Source organism: Lacerta agilis, chromosome 4 (assembly GCF_009819535.1).
Source record: "Lacerta agilis isolate rLacAgi1 chromosome 4, rLacAgi1.pri, whole genome shotgun sequence".
NCBI lineage: Eukaryota > Metazoa > Chordata > Lepidosauria > Squamata > Lacertidae > Lacerta > Lacerta agilis.
The window spans coordinates 81084790-81090904 of record NC_046315.1 but is presented as its reverse complement, the minus strand read 5'-3'; positions in this window follow the sequence as shown (position 1 = coordinate 81090904).

Sequence of the window (6115 nt, the reverse complement as noted above, 5' to 3'; positions counted from 1 at the left end):
CTTTGAGAACACTGTCCAACCATCTCATCCTCTGTCGTCCCCTTCTCCTTGTGCCCTCCATCTTTCCCAACATCAGGGTCTTTTCCAGGGAGTCTTCTCTTTTCACGAGGTGGCCAAAGTACTGGAGCCTCAACTTCAGGATCTGTCCTTCCAGTGAGCACTCAGGGCTGATTTCTTTAAGGATGCATAAGTTTGATCTTTTTGCAGTCCATGGGACTCTCAAGAGTCTCCTCCAGCACCATAATTCAAAAGCATCAATTCTTCGGCGATCAGTCTTCTTTATGGTCCAGCTCTCACTTCCATACATTACTACTGAGAAAACCATAGCTTTAACTATACGGACCTTTGTCGGCAAGGTGATGTCTCTGCTTTTTAAGATGCTGTGTAGGTTTGTCATTGCTTTCCTCCCAAGAAGCAGGCGTCTTTTAATTTTGTGACTGCTGTCACCATCTGCAGTGATCATGGAGCCCAAGAAAGTAAAATCTCTCACTGCCTCCATTTCTTTCCCTTCTACTTGCCAGGAGGTGATGGGACCAGTGGCCATGATCTTAGTTTTTTTGATGTTGAACTTCAGACCATATGCTTGCAGCATAGACACACACAAACGGCAGCAAGCGAGCGCGCACACACAACGGCAACATTAAAGTGCAGGAGCCATCACACACACCTCTCATCCTGGGCAACAGGTCTATATTGCCCCATCTCTGAATCCTTTTCTCCATTCAAGCCCCCTAAGTGTGACTAATTCTGAACATACCTACTGGCAGATTTGTTTCCAATTGCAGTGGACACGGGTGGCGCTGTGGTCTAAACCACTGAGCCTAGGGCTTTGAATCCCCGACAGGGTGAGCTCCCATTGCTCTGTCCCAGCAGTGGTGTAGGAAGGTGGAGGTGATGGGGGTGGGGTGACCTGGGTTCCAGGGGAGGGGGTGACACTCAGCAGCCCTTCCCACCACTCCCCAAGCCGAGCCCTGCTGCCTGGCACCCCGTCCATGCAGCAGTAGCTTGTAAGGTTGCAGCAGGAGCAGCAGCGCCAACACGGAGGACTGAGCATGTGCAGTCCGTCCTGACGTGCATTGTGACATGACCCCAGGGGGTGCCTCCGTTTGCCGCCCCAGGCGGCCAAGTGGCTTCCTCCGCCACTGGGTTCCAGCTCCTGCCAACCTAGCAGTTGGAAAGCACATCAAAGTGCAAGTAGATAAATAGGTACCACTGTGGTGGGAAGGTAAATGGTGTTTCTGTGCGCTGCTCTGGTTTTGCCAGATGACCCAGAAAAACTGTCTGCAGACAAACGTCGGCTCCCTCGGCCAGTAAAGCAAGATGAGCGCCGCAACCCCAGAGCGTTCACCGCTGGACTTAACTGTCAGGGGTCCTTTACCTTTTCTTTTTTTTAGATTCAGTGTGTTACAGTCAAGAGCCGGATTTGGGGGCAGATGTTCAGGGTCCCACTCAAGAGAATGGATAGAAGGGTCCCCCAATGCAACAGTGCTGGTTTACTTAAGTAAAGTAATAGGCACTGCCATCTCAAGATCCACCTCCACCACCACCATTAAACCATAGTCTACAATTATCTAACTCAGGGTTTACCAAACTTGGGTCTCCAGCTGCTTTTGGACTACATTTCGCATCTTCCCTAGCTAGCAGGACCGGTGGTCAGGGATGATGGGAGTTGTAGTCCCAAAACAGCTGGAGACCCAAGTTTGCGAAACCCTGATCTAACTGAACCACGGGGTGAAGGTAGGAGCGCAGAGAGAGAAAGTGTTTTCCCTGTCCCCTCTTTAACACACACACACACACACACGTTATTTCTGCTTGTTTGCAATAGCCTGTATTTCTTCTACGGTTGTGTGCACTGCACATATTTTATACTGGTATTTAATGGCCAGGACATAGTAGTCAATGCAGGCCAGTGCCTGGCCAGGAGACAGCTTAGGTCCAATCACCCAGAAGTGCAGAAAAAAAACATCCTATATTCAATCGCTCAAATGCCATGCCTGGGTAGACACGTGTGAACACTGTACACGTGGCAGAGGGACTCCCTGTTATTTCGTGCATGAGTGCAGTGTGCCCGTAAAACTATATAGCTCCTCACTTGCTCTTTGGGATTCCCTCGCACGTATACCGTTCAAAATCTCAACCCTAATTGTCCTATTCTTTGAGTCAAATGTACCGGTACACCTCTAGATGTCTGTACACTCCAAGTCTATTGTTCTTCCCTTATTCTGTAGTATGTGTGTCACCTCTTTTCTTTTGAGTTCATCGCCTGAACAACAGCGAGACACTGTGATGTAAGCCCAGGGATGGGCAGAGTTCAGGTTTGGCAGATCTGCTTTGCTTCCCCCCGCCCCTTCTTCTAGGAGCCCAAGATCTACCAATGCAGAGTCATAGACTATAAGGAAAGTGAGCATATTCTGAGCCCAGGTTTTCGGTACCAAGATCTCAGCTCATGGTTCTTTCACACAAAAGCCCCCTTCCTGGTTCCTTCATTTCTGCAGCCTACTTTCAGGTAGGAAAAGTCATTTTGTTGTTGCTGTTGTTAAGCAATCTGGAGTTAAAAGCCTTCGCCCAAATGCTGCAAATCACCGAGAGATCGACCAGCAGATGCTGGTGTACCTCCTCCTACCAACCCCTGAGGCAGGCATTCAGAGTAAATAATTGTTAAAAGGAAACAAACCCACAGGTAGAGGTTTCATATTACCTACATCACAATTATTTGCCGTGGAGTCCGTTCAGACATTCAGCGTAAGTCAACAAGTATTGAGAAATAGCGTTGTGAACCTGTCCTCCCTAATATCTAGGTGCGTAAAAAGTGTATCTGATGTGGACGTGGAAAAGGTTACCTAAATTCAGGGCTTGTTCCTGAAGGATGAGTTTCTCTGCACACTCGGTTTAAAAACATTGCATGCCAGTAGGTAGGAAATTCATGTGGTGGTAAAACTGTGACAGAGTGTTCAAACGTGCAAGGCTGTCGTTGCTGCAGTTACCCTGCGGTAAAAATGAACAGTCAGTCGACTTCACTGACAAACTCTGCCTTGGAGGTGCTGTAAGACGCGACGGTTCTTTCTGTCGCGCTGTATCTTTTCATGGCCCCCTTCACATGTGCAAGTAATCAAGCAAGCAACCAGCTCGTGTCAGGAAACCCATCATCTGAACGGCATAAGTCTACACGTGTGCATCTTTATTCGCCTGCCTTATAGCCATATTGAGAAGCACACCCTTAGCGCACAAATCCCATAGAAGTCAATGGGATTCATTTCAAGTAAAAGAGCTTAGCAGAGTTGGGGCGTTACTTGAAAGTAAGCGAGATCAATGGAGCTTAAGTAAATAAACGCGCTCAAGTCAGCGTGGGTGAAATGCAAAACTGCCAATTTACTCCAGCTCCAATAACTTTTTTCCTCCTATGGGCGTAGTTTGTCGGTCGTTGCTACTTTAAAAATAAAATTTGCCAAGAAGATGAAGAATGAGCTGGGGGTAAAAAAGAAAAAAAGAAAAAGAAAGCCCAAAACAAATCAACTCAAAATGAATTCAGACTCCGGAGATCATAACCTTCGAGCGCGATGCTTCCCTCCCTTCCTCCACCCCCACCGGTAACTAAGACAAAAGTGGATCACGGCTGATTTAAAGCCTTGTTTGTGTGAGAGCACTTTCCCCCCCCTGCTTAGAAGAGATGAAGTCTTTGAAGATGGCCAACTTCGTGTCAATAAGTGCCTTTTCTTTGAGCCATATTCAGATGGGAAAAGTCTTGCTTGCCAATTGCCATAGAAATCTTAACGCACCATGAAGATTGTCCAAGCGCCAAGCCTTCCGTTCTGGCGCAAATTACTTTGAAGTGGCGCAAGACGTGCAGTGGTCAATTTCAGCTCTATAGACCGAGGGGAGAGGGAGAGATGGGGCGTTGGAAAGCAGAAAAGAAGAAGGGGAAAACTTGTTTTAGGCTCCTCATTGTCAGTTATCTTTTATCTCCGATATATTTCCCATGAATGATTCATGCCTTGGAGTAGGGTGCGGGGTGGGCTTTGTGTGTTGCCCTCCTTTTCACCAGAAGCTCCGTTAGAGAGCGGTGAGTCCACCCTTTCCCCAATCCGAAAGGTCCTCCTTCTTCATGGAGTCTAAGCAACTCTTTGCAACCGGTTGCACTTTTGCCACCTGAGGCCAAAATCAACCACAACGTGGGAAATCGTATTGACGTTTGGATCAAGCACTTTGAAGACAGAACTCAACATATGAACAGTAATGTGGACATGGTTAAGATACAAATTTAAAGGATAGCAGAACTTCCTTCCTGTTCACTCTATGTCTAGCATTTTGCAGCTCCCACGTTATTTTGTCCACCCATCTACATTACTTTGATTTCATCAGCACCATTTTGAATTGGTTTTAATAGCACTTTTGTTAAGAGTGGCACACAGTATTAATACCATCCACTGTTTGAATGTTTAGATTTAAGGTAAGTATGTAGGCCACATTGACAAAGTGTCCAGAGTGCTTAAGAGACCCCTCAGTAATACGTACTAACTTCCCTCTTCTATTGTGTGTCAACATTTAAGACAAAAGCCTGTTCTCCATCCACCCAAACTGTTTTGATTCCTATTTAAATCCAAAGTTCCCCCCCCCCCAACTTCAGGCACCTCTCAGGTGGGCACCATTTTCATTCTAAGAGAACAAGGGAGGCGTTCATGGCAAGTACCAAGCACCATTTTTTTCTAGAAAAATAGCACTGTTAAAATCCATAAACAAATGTATCAATTCACATGAATGAACTTTGGCCACACCCTCATGTATGTGGTTTAACCATGTCCTATTATCAATAAGGATATCGGCCTTCAGATTCTGGTGGATTTCTTTAGACTGCTTACAAGCAAGACCAACTTCCACTAAACATGATTTGGATGAGCAAAATCATTTGTACCAAAGTTCTCATGGCAATGTTATTATACGCACACCTATAAAATAAGTGAGGTTGTTCTGTACTTAATGATTTTCCATTACAATTATTGTTCTTTCAAGGATGGGGCAATCACTGAATTCCTATCTGAGTACTCTGTAAAAGTTGAAATGCCACTCTGTTATCATAATTTGTCCCCCAACAATAAAGCACAAGTAAAAAATAAGTTTTTTTTTTAAATTTTACTTTAACCATTCTTGCTTTCTTATGACCAGGTTTACAGATATGAAGGAGGTATTGCATGTTTTAAAAATATGAGGGAAAGCAGTGGCACAGCAGACAAACAGTATGTTGCTCCTGGTACCCCAAAATGAAAATCCCATTTACATGGAAGTAAGTTTATTGAAACCAAATACTTACTTCCCAGCAAATGCATTTCTGTGAAGGCATTAATTCCACATTAAACAAAACATGAAGGTGTAGTAATGAATAGTGCAATCTATTTGGTAGGAGGGGAACAAAGTGTATAAATTAAACATTTTTTTTAATTCAGCAAGAAATTTTCTAAAAAAGCTCACCAAAGCATAAATTATCCTTTAAAAGTACATGTCTTACTTCATGATAGTTTTTCCTTATTATTCAAATGGGTTTTGAAGGAGAAAAGGAATGCAATTCAAATAAACAATTTTAAGAAGTGGTTTGTATTCAAGTTCTCATTTATATATTTATAGATATAGATATTAAAATGAATGTCCTTTTTCTGTTCATGTAACACTATGATCAGGACATTTAAAGGCTTCCAGATGGACAGCACCATGCACTGTACTAAGAAACAAATATCTCTATAAACTATATTGAATCACCAACACACTGCACAGGAGACATGCAGGAAGGACCTGTTTTCACATTACATTGTTCATTCAAGTAACTTGAAAAATATAAGGACTTTCCCCCGCCCCCCCCAGAAAAACAACCACAGAATCATAGACAACCTATCACCAAAATTAATAATATTCTTCTTTGGTGTGCTCTGTACTCTTTAAAAAGAAATAAGAAAGAAGTTGATATCTAAAAATAAAAAAATAAATTAATTCCGCTGTACAAAATAGATCACTTCCACATACAAGTTATAACAATGACAAGACTATGTATCACAGCACACAAGACACAAAAAAATCCCCACACATTTCTACAAGCCCTGATAATGGGTTGGTGACTGGTTACTTATTC